Source organism: Diadema setosum, chromosome 16 (assembly GCF_964275005.1).
Source record: "Diadema setosum chromosome 16, eeDiaSeto1, whole genome shotgun sequence".
In the NCBI taxonomy this organism is placed as follows: Eukaryota; Metazoa; Echinodermata; class Echinoidea; order Diadematoida; family Diadematidae; genus Diadema; species Diadema setosum.
The window spans coordinates 24,609,910-24,631,681 of NC_092700.1; the positions used below are offsets into that span (position 1 = coordinate 24,609,910).

Sequence of the window (21,772 nt, forward strand, 5' to 3'; positions counted from 1 at the left end):
GACCATATTCTTACCCTTCCACGTTTTTTATTTGTATCTTTCATAGGCATAATGCCGCATTGATTTTTCGCCTTCAAAAATCTTTTTGCTAGTAGGAATCTGTTGACTTTTTGTGTCTTGCCTATACACAATCACTTGCAGCTCCGCGCATTTGCATTTTATGATCTGCATCGGCAGTTGACTGTCCTAAATCATCCCGGGTGCCTTCCGCTTTCATTCACGAAGCTGCCAGCACCGCAGAATTGCAGGAGCGTATGCGGAAGGGGTGGAAGGAGCGGAATGTTACGAGAATATACTTTTGTTTTGACGTTAGTATTACCTATGTATATTGTTTGGAAATGAAAATAAAACATAAGTGACTGAATGATTGAAAGGGTTGCGGAAGGGCGGAATGTCCTGACGATGTCCTCATGACCAGTTGCCGAAGGTGTCGGGAAGTTTTTATCGAGACCAAAATTTGGACGCGGAAATTTCTCTCTCTCCCGAAGATGCGGAAATGCCCGGACATGTTTAGGACATAACAGTGAATGGACTCTTTCAAGAACGTGCGGAGAGGTTGCCGAATGAGTGCGGAATTACTAAATTTGCTTTCCGCGTCTTGCCCGCGCCCTAGTGGACGCCGGGTCTAAAGGCCCTTACACCTTTCCGGGCAAGCTACGCGGGCCTGTTGCGAGTAGAATTTTCTGCAGGCGGACAAGGATGTTGACGAGTTTTGTACTTGCGTCTTACTGCTAGAGGAGGACTATTTACCTGCTAATTGCGTGTTTTCCTTGTGTCATGCGTGAAAGCTTTGAATTTGATCCATTTTCAGCTACGAGCGATATACGGAGACTGCGAAGTACCTGCGTTACAGCTGCGAAGTACCTGCGTATCACAGGAGTTGCCTGCGAGGTGCTGCCGCTAAGGGCCTCCTACTGGTGTTCTGCATGTACCTCTGGAGGCAAATCCCCGCGACTCACCCGGAACGAATTTTGAGCATGCTTAACCCTATAAAGCCCAACGGGGGGGGGGGGGGGGGGGGGCACATTGTGCCCCCTACCATATTTTCGTTTGTCACTCCAACACCCTTTACTCGATTTCAACCAAATTTGATGACTTTTCCTAGAATCTTATTGCAAACATTTTTATATATAATTTAGCTATGCCCGATATTGCAACCGTAAACTGACAACCATGTTCGTCAGATTTTGCATGATTTTCTGTTCCAATTTCAGTTAACAGTATAATAATGGATGAAGTGGGGGTGTTGCGACACGGATTGTTGCCCCTACACGGATTGTCGCCTCCTGCTCTGGGCGACAATCCGTGACGGGCGCTGGCGGCACGGATTGTCGCCCCCTACACGGATTGTCGCCTGGCGACAATCCGTGACGCTTGTGCAGTTCCCAGTTTTTGACCTCGAAGGCGACAATCCGTGTTGGCAACAAAATTGTTGCGACACGGATTGTCGCCCCGTTACAGATTGTCGCCCCGGGCTCGGGGTGGTTCCTCCGGTGTTAAGCTTTGGTGGGATGGGTATGACTGGTAAGTTATGCGTATGTGTGTGTGGGGGGGGGGGTGTGCGTGTGTGTGTGTGTGTGTGTGTGTGTGTGTGTGTATTGTGAGCTGCATGATATGTGATGTGTATGATTTGTTGTGTGTGTGTGTGTGTCTGTGTGTGTGTGTGTGTAAATGTGTGTATGGGTGTGTGTTTGGAGTATAATAATACAATATGTAGAAACTGTGCATGTGCGGTGGTCATAGTGGTAGTGGTTTGTTTGTCTGTGTGTCTACGTGTGTCTGTATGCTCACGTGTGTATGGGGAATATAGCGGCGCTACTGTGGCAATACAAACACCTTCAGAGTGTATGAGCACGTGTTTAAAAAATTCACACCAGCGTTGACCTAAAAATAGTATGGGTGTGTGAACCAATATCGGCGGTGAGGCAGGCTAGGCGAGAGAGAGACCGAGAGAAAATACATACGAGGGAGTACAGTACCCTCCCCAAATGTTATTTGTCTTTGTTTATTTTTCACTGCAGTCATTTTCTTCCATCAGTCTTATAAACTAGAACGTCCATACCACTATTCTTTGTCCCAGAATAGGTTTGGCATGCTTTATGCATGAGCGAATAATTTCCACACGTGGTAGAACATTTGTCAATCGTTAGTTGATTTTAGCACAAACGAACTGCCATTGCACACCGCTAATACATACGTAATACAAACAAACACCAACAAACACTCAAACAAATCCTCATAATGCAAATAAACCAACTCAACACTTTTTTCCTTGATATTCATTGATTTCATTCAAATCATTCATAAATCGACTCATTCTGGGTGTAACATGAAAAAAAAGTTACAAATGGCAATTTGAAACAGAAACAAATCCGTTTGTCAATTTATACCACAAATAATCTCACTTCAACATAGATAACTCGATTATAGACCAACCCTACTAACAATTTCTTCACGAGAAAGTTTTGACATGTAGGGCCCTACCAAACCTATATTCCTTGAATACATTGGTTTGCATCATGTAACACCTTCTTACTTACAAGGGCATATACATAAAAAAAAACACAAATACATTACACGAATTTAAAATGAAATCAGTCTTAAAAAACCCGACCACCCCCTCCCCTCCCCATCCGAAACAAATTTAGGGCCTACATCAGTATTCTATCCTAAATATTAAATCCTACCAACATCTGTCATACCATTTATAACTATCCTTCTTCAAATCCAATCCCCAACCCACCAACCCCTGATTAAACAAAACCTAAATCATCCCACACCCACATTCACCAACCCAAATACACACACACACACACACACACACACACACACACACACACACACACGAAGGTTCCGTTATTCCGAAGTTCGTTTTTTCCGAGGCTTCATTTTAATATCCCAAACACACAATTCCCTATACCTAGAGGTTCGTTGATCCAAAAATGAAATTCGGAATAACGAACCTTCGGAATAATGAGCCTTCGGACGAATGAGCCTTCGGACGAATGAGCCTTCAGAGTAACAAACTTTTGCAATAACGAAATGTAACCCCCTTCCCACATACCGACGCACACCCTAACCGATACCACATTCCTTCCTGATGAAACGATTTCCCAATGTTGATAAATAAGACATAATGGACCGTATGCAGAAAAGCAGCATCTGCCCGCACGAAACTCCACTCCGAATTCATAATTATACAAATCTGCCAAAAAAAACTCATCAAATTCAAAGCTGCTGATAAAATCAATATCAACGTTTATGCCAGCAACAGCTTACTAGGTATCCCTCCCCACGCGCAGCTAAAAACACATACGCAAAAAACTGACATAATAAACACATTCTTCCATCACACACACACACACACACACACACGCACAAACGGACACTAAATTATCATGTGCACGCGCACATACACACTTCCTTGAAACCTCACCATGACTTTTTACATGGCATGTTTGCATGGATGTAGCCATGTAAGTTATGTGTTAGTATTTCAATGATTATGTCCAGAACGATATTACCCAGCAAATGTGCTTCGAGGGCGGGCGACAATCCGTGTAGGGGGCGACAATCCGTGCCGCCAACGCCCGTCACAGATTGTCGCCCCGAGCAGGAGGCGACAATCCGTGTAGGGGCGACAATCCGTGTCGCAACAGGGGGTTTTCTTGGCTGTAATTTGCTAAATGACCAAAATGTGAAGTAACAATGGTTGTGAATTACCCTGAAATGCTCTTCTTATTATTACCTTTATTTTTATACGACATAAGCATCAACCAATAGATATAATAGAAATACTCGAAAATACATCATTTTTCAAAGACTACCCTTTTATTTTGGGCTATTTTCACACAAGCTTTGCCTGTAATATAATTTGTTTATCGTATTATCAATCTGCAAACTCAACATTTCAATATTTTGGAAATATGAAATGTCATACCAATATATGAAGAGTTTGTTCGCAAAAACCGATAAGTCCATTTTTAAAGATTTTGAAGTACGGTCTCTGTCATAAAGTACAAAATAATACCTTTTGAATGACATATTGGTAACTACATATAAATGTACATTTTTGAAGTTATGGTCAAAAGAAGCAAAAATTTTCTTATTATTCTCTTGAATATTTTCTTGACCTTTAATAATCGCAAATATCTCTATTTGGCAAATATGGACTTATCGTTTTTTGCGAACAAACTCTTCATATGTAGGCCTACCCATTCCAAGCAATACATCATAGGTTTCATATATTTCTTTATATTGTAATGAATAGCGCCCCCACATGTTGACCTTGAGAAATTTCAACCATTACAAATAGTGAATGTTGACTTGCTTTTCCTTTATGGTAAATATGAAAATAATTGATGTAAAATAGAAACAGCTATACTGGGGATAAAGAAATAAAAAGAAAAAACATGACTTTAGCATATTTCCTATGTATTTCTGTATATTTTGGTAAAAAGTGCCCTTTATAGTGGATGACCTTAAGAAGTTTCAAATGTCGGGCCATGTAAAGTATGAGTTGCTCTACCCATGTGCCAAATATGACGGTCATACATCATATAATAAAGAAGATATATAGGGGTGCACAATGTGCCCTCCCCCCTTCGGCCTGGAAGGGGGTCAAAATAGCTTGGGCTTTATAGGGGTAAGGCCATGTCGCACCGTGTCTGAAGCTTTGCCGGTTGAATTGCGGGGAAAAATTGTATTTCGTATCTCGCCCGTAGTTGCCCGGCGGTGCGCACGCAAGTCCGATTTACCCGCAGCCAAATTTTGAGCACGACCAAAACTTTTTCTGGGTGAGTCGCGGGGATTGCCCGCAGAGGTCCAAGCATAACGCCAGTAGGAGGACCTGAACGGCGGCACCTCGCAGGCAACTCCCACGCAGGTACTTTGCATCTGTAACGCAGGTACTTCGCATTCCCCGTGTGCGGCAAAGATAATGACATTCTGTGGGACTTCTGCCATTCCTTCAGAGGGATACCTTCACCGTGTTTTCAGTCCTCAGTCGCCAACCATGCGCCTGACACGCAGATCACATGGAAGTATAGTTAGAACGCATAAAGTAGCACGGGTCCAGCAGGTAAGACTCATGCGAAACTTGCCCAAACCATTGTCCTCCTGCGAAAAAAAAAAAAAAAAAATGTCCAACGTGCTGGAAAATCCCCACACGCAACAAGCCGCCTAGCTTGCCCGGAAATGTGTGACAGGGCCTAAACTTGGCTGCCGGTGAATAGGACGTGCGTGAGCAACTCCGTGTAACAACGGGAGAGATAAGTGCTAGGTACGGTCATGTGCGGTTCATCTGCAGGGACCTCCTGGTAGCAAAAATCGTTCTTCGCAAGTTGCACGCAAAGCTTGTCCGGAAAGGTGTGACAGGGCCTTTATGGAACAAACACGTGGTCACACAGCATGGTTTATGTGAAAATGCCTCGACTTTACAAAGCATGTTAAATTGTGGCATTTCCACATACGTCCACACTGTGTGACCGTGTATAATTAATTCACTATTAGATCAAGTTGGAGAAATAATTGAAGGGGTCGGTGCATTATAGTGCTAACCCACACAATGTTCATTTTGAGATAATCGCTTTTGAAAGTTTGAAAAAATCCATAAATCAGGTCAGTGACTCGAGAAGGCCAATTTTTTCGTGTATGAACCTTTACATACTCAAGATTGAATAGTGTCTTGGGGAAATTTACTACACTGATATTTTGGTGGATTCAAGAGGATTTTTCAAGTCACATTTTGAATTTGTGGCTTAGCACTTTAATGCAGCCAAATCCGTCGTGTATACAAATACTCTTTATTTTTTGAAAACTTGCAAAATATCAATATCTCTTCGCTAAAAATGGAAAATTAATGTAATATTTGAGTTTCCCTCCTTTGTGACGTGAAATCAAAATAAGATATAATTGTTTTTAACTGTCAGTATTGTATAATCTCTTTGAATTATGAAGACAAACTTTGCATATATTTCAGACTCACACACGCGCACATAATCATAAATATACGCATAAAGACATCTTGAAATGTGGATATTAAACAATTTTAACAATTCAAGTTTTAAAAGACAAAGCATTCAGTGTCATACAAAATAATGATATGATTTGTTGGGGGGGGGGGGAAGGGGTTATATCTCATTGAGGATTTTTCATCTTCCGTGTACTTAAAAGCAGGGAAAGAGTCCCTTCTTCAGCATTATGCATATAACGCATTTTAAATTTAGAGTATAGATCAGAGAAAATAAAGTAAAATGGTACATATCAACATTATTCCAGAGATTATCATGTCTTTTGTTAAAGGGAATAAAATACCATAAAGTAGACATTAAGGCCTTGTTTAGCTAGATTGGTTTTCTTGTTTAGGGTATCAAAATCACCAATGTACTCTAAAATCCTTCTTTGTATGACAACGAATTTACCAAAAAATAGTGTTGCATGAGAATTATGACTGTACATGCCTCAATGAATCCTCCTCCCCCATGTTCGTTGGTAAATGCAGGCTGTTTGAAATTATGCAGGAAAGTTCTTAATACAAAATGAATGACTAACTCTTAATGGCCCAAAATCCATAAAAAGAACTTTTTTAAAAATTGGGAAAAAATCTCTTTGGAAGTCTGAACACTTATAGATTTCGTATATTCGCACAGACCATACATGCTGAAATACAATGTGCCGAATAAGACCAAAATAGTCTACGTATTGTACCAAGTTTGTGTGTTTATACAAATACATCATTACCCCATATGCACGTTTTCAGACTACATTTGGATCATGAAGATCATTTTAGGAACAAGAAAAACATGTTCTCATGTCAAAGTTGTTACGGTGACAAAAACATACACGAAAAAGTGAAAAATCTATATGCTTTCAATAGTTTTATCGATCACAAATCTCCAAATTAATTTGAAGGAAACTTTCTTTTTTGTAAATTAATCTTTTAAAGAACCCTGTGAAAAAAAAAAACTCTGAAATTTGTAACAGAATACAGCAAATACATTTTCTTTCCAACATGGAGACTTCTTCATAAAAATGCATGATAAATACCGAGTTTAAAGGGTTAAATTCAGTAGTGGAAAAAAGGGAGCTATTGACTAACAAAATTAAATTACGTTAAAAAAAACCACTATACTATCAGCATTGATGCTTTAAAGTCCGCTTTGATTGCTTTCACCTATTATTGATTTAAATTGAGAAACCGTATAGAGGTATCAACAACATGGAACTATGAATTTTATACGTCAGCGTTAGATTTGAAAAATAATGTTTGCAGTTATATCATAAATGTAACATCCTTTCAAAGGATGTTAAACATGTAAGTATCGTGTCTCGGTTATGTAAGAAACTACAGGGAAGCACAACTGTATTGACAGCGGCAGGATTTTTTTTTTGAAAATTTGAGGTAAATTAATCGATATTAAGAATGCATTTTGTTTTCATCTATTTTCTACTGTCTATGGCTAATCCCCCTAAATATGGCTGTGAAAGCATAGCAAAATTGCATTTTATTCAAAAGAAGTTACAAATTAATCAATGACAATTTCAAATGTTGTTTCACTAGTGATCTAACTCTGTAAGAATTACAAACAGATAAGGCACATGTCCAAATATCCAGCTATCCGTACATTTTTTTTTTTTTTGTACCCATATGAATGTTTTCAGATCACACTTGTATCGGGAAAAAAAAATCATAAATTTAGAGACAATACACTTATTACAATAAGCCATTTCGATGAAAAAAACACACATAACAAATAAAGATTTATATTTTGAATATATTTCATCAGTTATTTAACGACTGATTAATTTTGAGGAAGCTTTCCTTTTGAAGCGAAATGTCAGCATGAATAAAATGCTAACCCACTAATGAAACTTTAAGGTGCTGGGACAGACCATGAATGTTGGTGAATTTTCTTATAGGTCATAATGCACAATGCTAAAATACTCCTAAAACCAGTGATTGTGGTATTTTCCTGATAAGTTCAACAAAAACAAAAAACTGGCGAAAAATGTCATGATCAGTAGAATTAGCATGAAAATAGTGCTAACCCCAACAGTACAAAAATTAACAAAAAATACTCATTAAATGCTTAAAATTTCATTAATGTTTATCTTATCTCCATTTTCATAACTGGCAGAGGAGTACAAGTTATGTTATGAATCAGAATCACTTATTTTTGTAGATGAAAAAGTTTCCTCACTGTTCAGATTTAGATATTTTTATGACACCCTTCTGTCTGCTACCATGGAGGTCGCCATCTTGAAAAGTGTGGCTTAGCATTATATTCCTGCCTATAAGATGTGATTAATTTTCGGGGCAAAAAGATGCCTGCATTAAAAACCCATTTATTGCTTAAATTTCAAGATGACATTTTTAGGGATTATAGAGCAGTGATTCAGGATGGTGTAAATGCATGTAACTCATTTTTCACCAAAGTGTGGGTTAACACTATAATGCACCGACCCCTTCAATTTGTAACTCATTAAAGAAGTTGCTTTTGTGTTTACTTTGTGTGTGTGTGTGTGTGTGTGTGTGTTTGGTAACATAGTGTGCTTTCATTTTTCCAACAGTTGTATTAATGCTGCAGTTACACGTTGTCATAAGTCGTTGTACTGTACATAAATCATGAAGCTTGTATTCTTTATCGGGGCCGTTTACGTTATTCAACGTGGAATCTATTCCTAGGGACGGGGGTGAATGGGTCATTGGTTCAAGTACTGACGACTTTTCAGAGGATAATTAGCTTTCGTTTTTCCGGATCTCAAATGTATTTTCCGTCTATTTCTCAGAATAAAAAAATAATACGTGTGTGGGTACATGTGTGTGGGTGTGTGAGGGGCTGTCTGACTCTGCAAGGAGTTGTTGCAACTCAACTCAAATTGACTCAGTAACCCGATGACCTCAGTATCTACGAAAAGAAAAAAAAAAACTAACTACATACATTTAAAACAGTTTTTCATCTGCCTTGATGCTTTAATTTCAGACCAGACAGAAGAGAAGACGCGATTGATTTCATTAAAAAATTCTCACGCATGGTGTATTACCAGAGAGGTGGCCCTCCCTATTACCAGTATTTCTATAACGGTAAGTACGCAGTCTCCTGTATCTCGTCAGCGAAAAATCTTAGAATTCATGAGTACGGATTTCTCTCTCTGTCTCTCTCTCTCTCTCTGTCTCTCTCTCTCTCTCTCTCTCTCTCTCTAATGCCGTAAATTCCTATTGTCAAACACTTTAATCAGTATTCAAATATTTACAAAATGTTAGGCATCATAATCTAGATAGACTGCTTAATCTGCTAAAGCATGAAACAATTCAAAGATAATTATACAGCATCAGCTGGATCAAGCAAATGGGTATTTTTTCTATAGTTTTGGCAACCTCGTACATAATATTTAAATTGAGTTTTGAAATTCGTTCTTTAAGCATGGTACAAGACTAACAAAAGCTCTACCATCGCATTTTTTATTACTCTGTATAGATATTTCTTTTGGTATTTTATAGCTAGGAGTATTTTTAGGATGAAAATAAAGACCTTCAACTGCATACCTTCTTCACTGTTATACACACCTAATCAGACACTGGTAATATATGAAGAGTTTGTTTGCAAAAACCGATAAGTCCATTTTTGAAGATTTTGAAGTACGGTCTCTGTCATAAAGTACAAAATAATACATTTTAAATGACATATTGGTCACTACATATAAAGGTACATTTTTTAAGTTATGGTCAAAAGAAGCAAAACATTTCTTATTATTCTCTTTATTTGTCTTGACCTTTAATCGCAAATATCTCCATTTGACAAATATGGACTTATCGGTTTTTGCAAACAAACTCTTCATATGTTGTAATTTGTAGATTATAATCTTTGTAGACATTTCACGTTCTATTCGATTTGACTACCATACGGTATCTTTATGTTGAAATTTCAAAAAAAAAAAGTCAAAATGGTCTATAAAAAATGCAAAGGAGGGATTTACACCTGTCAGTCCGAGAAGTCGCATGAAAACGAATTGGTTGTTAAAGGGGAAGGCTAGTAACTGATCAGTGGGAATCAGTGGAAATGCTGGGAGATGATTGTTCAAATCCTTATGGGATTCATTCAAGAGTTCATTGTATATCTATTGTTGTGTGAAAATGATTTGCTTCAGAATGGTCTCATATTCAAGTAATGTGCAGTTTAATGCTTCCAGGTTAGCGTCCCTGGTCAGTGACGGAGCATTAATCTGCACATTACTTGAATATGAGACCGTTCTGAAGCAAATCATTTTCACACAACAATAGATATACAATGAACTCTAGAATGAATCCCATAAGGATTGGAACAATCATCTCCCAGCATTTCCACTGATTCCCACTGATCAGTTACTAGCCTTCCCCTTTAAGTCGCATTCCAACTCAGATACTTCTTTTTCTTCTATACACTGCAAAAATAGAGATTATTCCCTCCAGAGGAATATGTGAGACACAAATTTCACAAAAGACCCAGAAAGTGACCAAGAATACTATGCATTTTTGCTTTGATAGTAATCTCTCTCTCTCTCTTTCTATTTCTCACTCTCTCTATTACGTAACTATTATGATTTAGTAAAAGATTTTATATTCTATTAAGATTGGTTGGCGATATCACCAACTGTTTTTATTTAATCTGTTAACCACAGATTCCATCCTATAGTCAGCTACTTTCCAGTATGAATGAAATCAATCTTTCCGCACATGATTTGCAGAACATTATTTAGTTTTACTGCCGATGATATTCGACGTGCTACAGAAGAACGCTTTTTTGTTGGGGGGGGGGGGTTACAGCGTCTGTAGCATGGGGAAAGTTCAAATACCATATGATAATTACACGTGGCTTGATAGAACATAAGAGGTGTTAGTGACACTTTGGATATCTTCACATGTCTGCATAAGGCCGCACGTTTGGTAGCCAAATAGATAAAGTAGAAACCAGGTTGAGCATAGCGCGCTGGGACGAGACCAAGGTTTCCTGTATTTAGGACAAAAAACCTCATCAGTCATGTAGAACAGTCCGTACAAATATCTTGCTATGAAGTAGGCTGCAACATCTGTTTTTCAGAACGTGATATTTTACACATATTGTCACGGGCTATCCTCCTCCGGAACATAGTCGTAGTCGTATAGTTATTAGGAAATAGTGATTGTGATGTACTGAATCGGAGAACTGTGAGAAGACATGTATTGCTCATTTGAGATTCCGTGATAGATGAGGTTGGTAGCGGGCCTCACGGACTGATAAATGGATGTTGAAGCATGACATTATAGTCAGGTCGCTTAACGTCAAATTTTGAGATTACCGTTACACGGCGGATAAAAGCACCAAATTTGGAGAGATGACTCCTCAAGACCTACTCATTGATATTTGAGTAGGAGCCCTCTGTAAAATTTTTATTTTCATGGTATAAATGCTGAATTTCATTTTGCAGAAAATTTCGTGGAAATGAAACTTTCGCAAATTTCGCGAGGAGCTGATATCGCAAAATCAAAATGCGCGCGATTCTAAACAATGCATTTGATGCCAGTGGCAATTTGCGGAAGTTTCATGCTGCGAAAAAGACCGTCGGCTCCAAGTCACGAACATTTCATGTCGGGAAAATAACACCGTATTTATGTATCTGAGAGAGTAAAGTAACGAAAACGAGGTTCACATTTGTGGTACTTTTTTTCATTTTTCATGGAGCTGGAAAACATGAACCCAATCTTGAATTCCATGATCAACAAAGCATTTGAAACATAGAGGTGGTTGAATTAATTACCGATTTATAAAGAGAATAATGCTGTCGAGGTGTCACACTGTAATGTACATTTGCCAGTTCAGAGTTATGTACATAAAGCATAGACCCGATATTAAAGGGGCTGCAGATCGTTTTCTAATTTTTTTTTTTTTTTTTTTTTTTTTTGGGGGGGGGGGAGGGAAGGAGGGGGCTGCGGACCGTTGACGGGAGTGTTCAAGGGTCAGTGATCTCCCCCTCCCCTTACCATTAGAAAACGTTATAAGCCCCTTTTATAAAGTAACTAAACTGGGAATGGGACCTACACCACAATGTGACAACTCAACAGCATTTTCTCTTCATAAATCGGTAATCAATTCACAACCTCCATGTTTCAAATGCTTTGTTGATCATGGAATTCAAGATAGGGTTCATGTCTTCCAGTTCCATGAAAATGAAAAAAGTACCACAAATGTGAACCTCGTTTTCGTTACTTTACTCTCTCAGATACATAAAAACGGTGTTATTTTCCTGACATGAAATGTTCGTGACTTGGAGCCGACGACCTTTTTTCGCAGCATGAAACTTCCGCAAATTGCCACTGGCATCAAATGCATTGTTTAGAATCGCGCGCATTTTGATTTTGCGATATTAGCTCCTCTCGAAATTTACGAAAGTTTCATTCCCGCGAAATTTTCTGCAAAATGAAATTCAGCATTTATACCATGAAAATAAAAATTTTGCAGAGGGCGCCTACTCAAATATCAATGAGTAGGTCCTGAGGAGTCATCTCTCCAAATTTGGTGCTTTTATCCGCCGTGTAACGGTAATTTCACTAAGCGACCTGACTAATACAAGAATCCGGTTCACAATGGAGTAAAGCCCCAGTCACATAATGCTCTGCGTCCGGCGTTACGTCCAAAAAAGTCATTTCTATTGCGGACTCCCGCGGATCCTTTGCCGTCACTAGAAAATTTATTCAAAACATACCGAGAAAAAGTGCGGGTGATACGGACAAATACGATCAGATGCGAATACTTGCGTCCACTTGCGGATATTCTTACGAATTGGCACATAATAGTTCTGAACACTTAGGAGAGTTGCGGATATTTTCGGATAGTTAGGGATAGTTACAGATTGTTATAGATAATTATGGACAGTATTGTTTTCTGTGACGATCCCTGCTAAGTCAGTGTGTTATGACAGCAAGGTTATCACATAGTGGACTGTCTTACATTGTGCACTGGCATGACTGGGGAAAACTGAAATTCAATTACGTACAATTTGTGAAAAAAAAAATCGTAATCCTTTAATTTGCTTTGCAATGATAAAAGATATATGAAATTTTGAACTTGAGGTTTAAATTTTATTTGTGCAACTCGAATATGAATAAACTTCATAAATGTAAAGAATACATAACATAATTATACCACAAATATAATAAAATATAGATCGATAAGTTAAACATTAGAGTAAGAAAATTAGTACTTACAGTCATGGAATAGACAAACTGTGGTTACGCTGTCGTTGTGCAGCGATATCCATGACTTATTGGGTTTTGTTAAGGAGATTTTTATAATGAAGTAATGCTTATTAAATTTCCAGAAAAAAAGACATCGAGACATTCAAACACCCCTCCAACACCCAAGCACAATATATATACAAAAATGTAATACAAATTCCATGGAGCGTAAAGTGGGTAAGACTATAGAGAAATACCAAATTCATTCTCATTTTTTTCAAGTTGATTTATTTCCTTTCCATCAAACAAAATAATTAGAAATACAATGAAACACTCGAATACACAGATGTCATGAAATCAGTACCACAATGCGATGAACAGAATAACATATAAAGGTGATACAGGTAAATTATCAACAGAGATACAAATAACTGTTACGTCACTGTGGTGAATGCATAAACAATATTGCTGGAAATGGAGGGGACTGCTAAAAAACAGGGCTTGTAGAATGCAGTCCCCTCATAGAGAAAAAAAATATAATAGCAAAAAACAACAACAACAACAACAATTTCCCTTATCGGTAGTAAAAAAAAAAGACAGACAGAGTAATACACACATACATGCACACATACCAACTCACATTAACAAACATAAAGAGGCTCTCTTGTAAGGAAAGATTGATGAGAGAATAGAAAGATAGTAAGGGAGGTAGGAAGTCCGAGGTGGACGGGGGGGGGGGGGAGGAGGAGAGGGAAATGGTGGGTCATAACCAGGGCACTGGAGGCACAGGCTCGCTGATAAACAAAGAGTAGTGAGGTTACCGTCGCACAGACGATTTTGCAAATCAAAAGTAAAAAAAGAAATAATAATCATAATAATTCATTTTGCTGCATACGAACTTTTTGAATAATTCTTTAACTTTAAAGAAAATGTATTAAGAATTAAAGCTTCTTCTACATTATTATCAAAAGAATTCCAGAATTTTGGTCCAGAAAAGGAGAATAAAGATTTTGCAAAAACCGTCCTAGTCAAAGGCAAATGATATTTATGGGATTGACGGGTTGGATATGCATGAACAGTTTCATTCTTTAAGAACATGGAATCAAACACAAGGGGGAGAGAATGGTTGGTGAGTTTATACATGAATTGTCCTAATTGCAAACGATAAAGGTCAAATTTTCAAAATATTATTTTCGTGAAATAAATTATAAGTATGACTTCTCCACGATTCGTGACAAATGATACGAAGAGCTTTTTTCTGTAATAATAGTATTCTTTCTGTATATTTAGAAAAAGTGTTTCCCCATGCGAGTATACCATAGTTTAAGTAAGGTAGTATCAAAGCAGAATATAACATAAAATGTAAATTTTTGGGAAGATAAGATTTAACTTTGTTTATAATACCTATATTCCTTGAAATAACACAACAAACAGAATCAATATTGTTACGGAGGTTAACTTGGCCTAGCGAACCATCATAACCACCAAAATACCCAGACTCTCAAACAAGGTGTTTGGTCGATCTCGGTCATCTTGTCGAACTCTTTATTTACATATTTCTCCGCGGAACAATAAAGTGCCCAGAAATGCTAATACAATGCACATGTATCCATAACACTTCCCCCCTAAAAGAGTGCATTTAACGTTTTAACACAAATGGACTCTATGTACGTTGGCACAATATTTTGGAACAGCATTGTACATTCCTCTTCCAATTCACTCTTATAACTCCATGAGTTTACCATGGTTGCATCATTATAAGAACACATAAACAAAGTATGCTATGGCTATATCATCATCACAACCTGTGATAAAACATGTACGACTTTAGTACCATTCAACGTGTACCAATCTAACACTCTCGTGAGTTATACTGCTGCTTGTGAGTTACAGCATACTGGAATTGCATGTAGTTGTGCAACACTGAATACTGCAATGTTAACTTTCTCAACACCTTAACCTTTATGCAATCATGTCATGCATACAGTACAAACAACACACTTGTACCAAAATCATGTGGTTTCCTCGTTAGAACACACATGCAACATAAGTCAATTTTTACACTGTCATTATCAAATGATTAACCTGTGTACAACGATTATAAAACACGTCATCTCTTCCACAAGCAACTGCATATAATCCAACTGTTGTAATCATATAAATCATATTACCTACAACCAAAACATCATATTCCATGCTATGTGACTTACATATACCTGTACACGTTGTGTCAGCATCTATTGAAACGTTAAAACATCAACAAATGTCATATATCCTACTTATGTTTCTGAAAACTTTCCTGTCAACATACAAAACACCAAGAGTATGACCTGCCTGACAAAACATCAAATGAACCTGAATGAGCTATACTTGATGATAACCTGTGTGTACACCTAAACTTAATAAGTGAGTGTATACCTGCCTGTATACATCCTGGTATAACACAGTCAGCTTAAATATATGCCTGTTTGGTATGTTGGATCAACTGTGAAATACTGAACACCTTTGCCAAGGTAATGATTGAGCTATAATAATGAGCAAAAGCTTTGTACATGTATAACTATATAATGTATGTACCTAATACAGTATACATGCTAATTAAATCCAAAAGGCAACATCCACTCAACTTAGGGTGTACGCCACAACAAATTTAACCAATACCTGTACATGTACAAGTATGAAACTTCAAGTACCTGAACTGTACCTACATTACTCGATACACCACATTCTCTATACAAACAGCGACACTACCTGTTTGAAATCCATTTACCAACAACTCACATTCTTGACAACTGTTGATGGCTAGCATAACTTAAAACAGCCTTCATAATGTCTTCTTTTGGAGAGTGACTCAAAGCACAAATATAGTTTGCTGTGTTTCCTTATTAACACAAACATGTCTGAAAATACTTCCATGTTGTTATTTACACATTCAAGGTGCCATTCATGCTGTTGGCATCACAATTATAGTGTATGTAAGATGCATACATGTACCACTTGTACATATACATGATGTACACACACTGTCCTGTGTACTTGCAAAACAAAATTACACCTGTTGAAAGTGTTACAAACATAAAATACATTTGCACAAATGTTGTATCTGGCAACAAGACAAAATACTGAGATGTCTCAATTAAGCACGAGAAAGGGCGTCTGCGACAATGTTTTCCTTTCCGCGAATGTGCTTAATGTCAAGGTTATACTCCTGTAGGATTAAACTCCATCGCATCAGTCTCTGGTTTTTGTTTCTCATTCTGTTGACGAATGTCAGTGGGTTGTGATCAGTCCACACAACAATCGGTTGAGTTGTGCTGCCCACGTAGACATCAAAATGGCTGAGCGAAAGAATTAACGCTAGGGTCTCCTTCTCAACGGTAGAATACTTCCGCTGGTGCGCGTTGAACTTCTTTGAGAAGTAGCAGACCGGTCTGTCCACTCCATCGTCATCAGCTTGCATCAGCACGGCGCCTGCTCCGACATCGCTGGCATCGACAGCTAGGCTGAAGCCTTTCTTGAAGTCCGGCGCTGCCAATACAGGACCACTCGACAGGATTGCCTTCACTTGGTCAAACGCAGACTGGCATGCGGCTGACCACTGGAACTTCACATTCTTCCGCAGGAGATCAGTCAAGGGCGCCACAACATCCGAGAAGTTATGGCAGAAGCGACGGTAGTATCCGGCCATGCCGATGAATCTCATCAGCTCCTTCCTCGTCTTGGGAACAGGGACATCTTGGACTGCTCCTACCACATACATGACTGGCTTCACACTCTCACCTGCACTTCTTTCAACATACTTCTTCAACATGTTGATGTGACACAACCGTTTCTTTTTCTTCCTGTCTGGAGTCTGAATGATGTAATTCACATCACTCAATCTCTCCTCCACGACATAGGGACCAGAGAAGCGAGCACACAGAGGATTACCAGGAATGGGCAGCATTATCAATACCTTTTCACCGGGACTGAACATCCTTTCCCTGGACCTCTTATCAAACAACTGTTTCATGTTCTTTTGACTGTTTCTCAAATGTCCAGCTGCAAATTCACGTGCACGAGTCAGCCTACCACGGAACGTGGTCACATAATTCAACAAACCAGGTGACTCATCCTCACCCAACAGCTTCTCTCTCAAGACCTTCAATGGACCACGAACCTCGTGTCCAAACACTAACTCAAAGGGACTAAATCCTAAGGACTCTTGCACAGACTCTCGCACCGAGAAAAGCAACAACGGCAAGCCTTCATCCCAGTCCTTCTCGACCTCAAAGCAGTATGTTCTCATCATGTTCTTCAGCGTCTGATGAAAACGTTCCAGAGCGCCTTGACTCTGTGGATGATAGGCACTCGAGGTAACACATTTGATACCCAACTCACGCATCACTTGCTGAAATATCTTTGAAGTGAAGTTGGAACCCTGGTCTGATTGCACCACCTTTGGCAAGCCAACCGTTGTGAAGAACTTCACTAACGCCTTGCTAACGTTCTGTGCAGTGATACGCCGAAGTGGCACAGCTTCTGGAAATCTCGTAGAAGTGCACATCATAGTGAGCAAGTACTCATGTCCAGCCTTTGTCTTTGGCAAAGGACCAACACAGTCTATGATAACTGTGCTAAACGGCTCATCAAATGCTGGTATGGGCTTTAGGGGAGCTGGAGGAATCTTCTGATTAGGTTTCCCCACCACTTGACAAACATGGCAAGTTCTACAGAAATCTGAAACATCCCGTCTCAAGCCAGGCCAAAAGAAATGTTTCAAAATCTTGTCAACCGTCTTATTGACTCCAAGATGACCACCAAGAGCTGACTCATGCGACACACTCAAGATGTGTTTACGAAATACTGTTGAAACGACAATTTGGTGAATTTCTCGCCATTCTTCATCACTAGAAGAGTCAATTGGCATCCACTTCCTCATCAACACATCTCCTTTCATATAGTAGCAAGTCATTTCACTCAGTGCTTCTTCTTCAGCAAGAGCACTATCACACAATGCTACCAACTGTGGATCATTCTTCTGTGCATCAATCAAAGAGCTCTTGTTCAACCCAATCTCAGTTTCATCTACAGGCTGAGACTCATCTCCTATCTGATGTGATTTTGATGCTGCGGGTTTGCTTACTTCTACATCATCCAACCGACAGACGAAACTCCCTTCTAGACTGATATCCTCTGGACTAGCCTTCATTTCAGACTCCTCTGATTTTCTAGACATGGAACGTGTGACTACACAAGCTGGGAAAACTTCAGGGAATTCCTGAACCAATGCAGCTGTCTCATTTCCTTCTTTATCCAAAGGGACTGCACTGACCACTGGAATAGTCACTTTGTCTCCTGCAAGATCATTGCCTAATATCAATGCTACACCATCCATAGGAAGTGACTTCCTAACACCAAGGCTCACCCTTCCTGAAACTAGACCTGACTGCAAATCGACTGTGTGAAGAGGGGCTTCAACGTAACCTCCTTCTACTCCTTGTAAAAGTACACTTGTGCCTGTGGACGACGTTTGCCCAAAAGGAAGAACACTGTCAAGAATCAATGACTGGGATGCACCAGTATCTCGCAGGATGGCAACCTTTCTAGCTTCATCACACCCTACCAATGACACATAGCCTACAGAAGTGAATGGTTCATACTGAGACTTAATCTTGTCTTGATCAGCCGACTTAATCACACTCTGAACTTGTTCACACCAATCACCTGTCGATTCAACCGAACGACTCACCAATCCATTTGGATGAGACTTCTTTTCTTTGTCTTTTTCCTGTTTTTTCTTGTTCAGAGCGGGACAAGTAGACTTCACATGCCCTGGTTGCCTACAATGGAAACACACAATAGGCTTCTCAGTGTTCCTACCTTTCTTGTCAGTCTCATTTTCTACTACTAGACCAGCCTTCACCTCTGTCTTACTGCTAGAATTTGTCTTGCCAACACTTAGACGATTAGGAGCTGCATATTTGCTTCCTACATACCTGTTTCCATGACTACGGGACAGAGTATACTCGTCAGCCATTGTACTAGCTACCAACAAAGTTTTCACCTTTTGTTCCTCAATATGTGTACGCACCTCTTGAGGTAGTGAACTCTTAAACTCCTCTAGTAGCACAAGTTCCCGCAAATCTTCAACAGTATCCACGCCTACTGATTGCAGCCAACGAGTGAAGGCAATTTCCTTCACTTTTGCAAACTCTCTGAATGACTGTGACTCTAGTTTTCTACTATTCCTGAATTTCTGTCTGTACGCTTCAGGAACTAAGGCGTACGCGTTCATGATTGCCTTTTTTACTATTGCGTAATCCTGAGCTTCTTCGCGCGGCAGTGAAGCATAAGCATCACATGCCTTTCCCTTTTACTTCGTCTGCAAAAGACGAGGCCATTTTTCTTTCGGCCACTCCATGCTATCACCCTTGTAAAAAAATACCATGGTTTGACTATGAGGCATAACCATGGTTTTACATTGGATCCATCCATGGTTTAACCATAGTTCAATATGGTTTGATTATGGTCAAACCATGGTGCACTAATGTTTAACCATAGTTTAACAATAGTTAAACAATAGTGCACTATGGTTAAACCATGGTATCTACGGTTAAACCATAGGTTTAGCATGGGTTAACCATGGTAACCATGGTTTAAAGGTGGTAAATTGGAACGCACTTACCATGACATTACTGTGGTATTACCATGGTCACTACTGTGGTTCTACAGTACCAAAACCATGGTTAAGAAAAAGTAAAACCATGGTTACGGAAGTGTGAAACCATGGTTAGGAAATGGTGAAACTATGGTTAGGAAAAGATGAAACCATGGCAAACTTATGGTTTAACCATAGTGCAATATGGTTTAATTATGGTCAAACCATGGTGCACTAGTGTTTAACCATAGTTTAACCATAGTTAAACAATGGTACACTATGGTTAAACCATGGTAGCCATGGTTAAACCATAGGTTTAGCATAAGTTAACCATGGTAACCATGGTTTAAAGGTGGTAAATTGGAACGCACTTACCATGACATTACTGTGGTATTACCATGGTCACTACTGTGTTTCTACCAAGCCAAAACCATGGTTAAGAAAAAGTGAAACCATGGTAAAGGAAGTGTAAAACCATGGTTAGGAAATGGTGAAACCACGGTTAGGAAATGGTGAAACTACGGTTAGGAAAAGATGAAACCATGATAAACTCATGGTTTAACCATAGGGCAATATGGTTTAATTATGGTCAAACCATGGTGCACTAGTGTTTAACCATAGTTTAACCATAGTTAAACAATGGTGCACTATGGTTAAACCATGGTAGCCATGGTTAAACCATAGGTTTAGCATAAGTTAACCATGGTAACCATGGTTTAAAGGTGGTAAATTGGAACGCACTTACCATGACATTACTGTGGTTTTACCATGGTCACTAACTTGTGTTTCTACCGTGCCCAAACCATGGTTACGAAGAAGTGAAACCATGGTTAAGGAAGTGTAAAACCATGGTTAGGTAAAGGTGAAAGTTTGGTTAGGAAAAGATGAAAACATGGTTTTACAGCTGCCAAACCACAGAATTACAACCCAAATAACGATACAACCATGATCCATTGTACAAAGTAAACCCACTATTTAACCACAGTGCAATATCGTAGAAAAATGTATTTTTAACTACAGTTGTATTTCACAAGTACTTTGAGAAACCATGGGGAAATTTGGTTGGAGAAATATATTTTTCCACAATTGCTTTGCTATTTGATGAATAATGATCAATAAATAGCACAGTAGAGTCTTCACATAAAGTGATGAAATAAAAATATTTTCAGTAAATTACCTGGAGCAGAATAATAATTCTTACAATTCCTATACATATGTATTGTGATACAGTACATTTGTAAACATGTATATGAACCTGGACTCTGAAACAGGAGAAAACCAATTCTCTATTACATGTATTTTCCTTCTAGCTATAGTCTAAAAAATATGTACAGCTGTATTTAAAAACTGACTTCCATGTGTGTGTTGGTGGATGGGTGCAGATTTTAAGTGTTAATTGATTCACTGTTTAATAAAAGAAGCTATATGTAGCAACGAGTACATGTAGGTCGATGCTCTTACCAGCATTGACTTTCACACAGCCAAAGCTCTCCCCAAAACATACATGTATATCGAATACACTATGGCCAAATTGAGGAAACCAATAAGTCCCAATTTTTATGGCCTAGTCATGTGTATTCCTCTGAACATGCAGAAGTCAAACATTGCCCAATTTGATGTGCTTTTTCAGTCAAAACTGACTGACTGGAGTTGACTGTACTGTCATTAGCATTTAAAGGCACATAGACCCGGTGGTTTGCTTGCGTACGCGGCGCACGGCACAAGCTTCCTTGAGGGACCTATGCTATCGACTCCTCTTTATCGTTAGCGTACACGGCGCACGGCACAAGCTTCCTTGAGAGACCTATGCTATCGACTCCTCTTTATCGTTAGCGCTTACGCTTTGACCCATTTCCATGAGTCCGAAGAAGTCCAATCCACTGCTGATGATGAGAGCTTTAATATTTTTTTCTCTGAAGTCAAACAAAGAAGCATGCACC

The 21,772-nt window shown here is 39.0% G+C and overlaps 1 protein-coding gene across 1 annotated transcript in view; it reads left to right on the plus strand.

Annotated features, from left to right (window-relative positions):
- The window catches only part of LOC140239735 (uncharacterized), a 134,272-nt gene that overhangs the window by 17,988 nt on the left and 94,512 nt on the right, over window positions 1-21,772 (plus strand). The gene's annotated exons all lie outside the window — the stretch shown is intronic.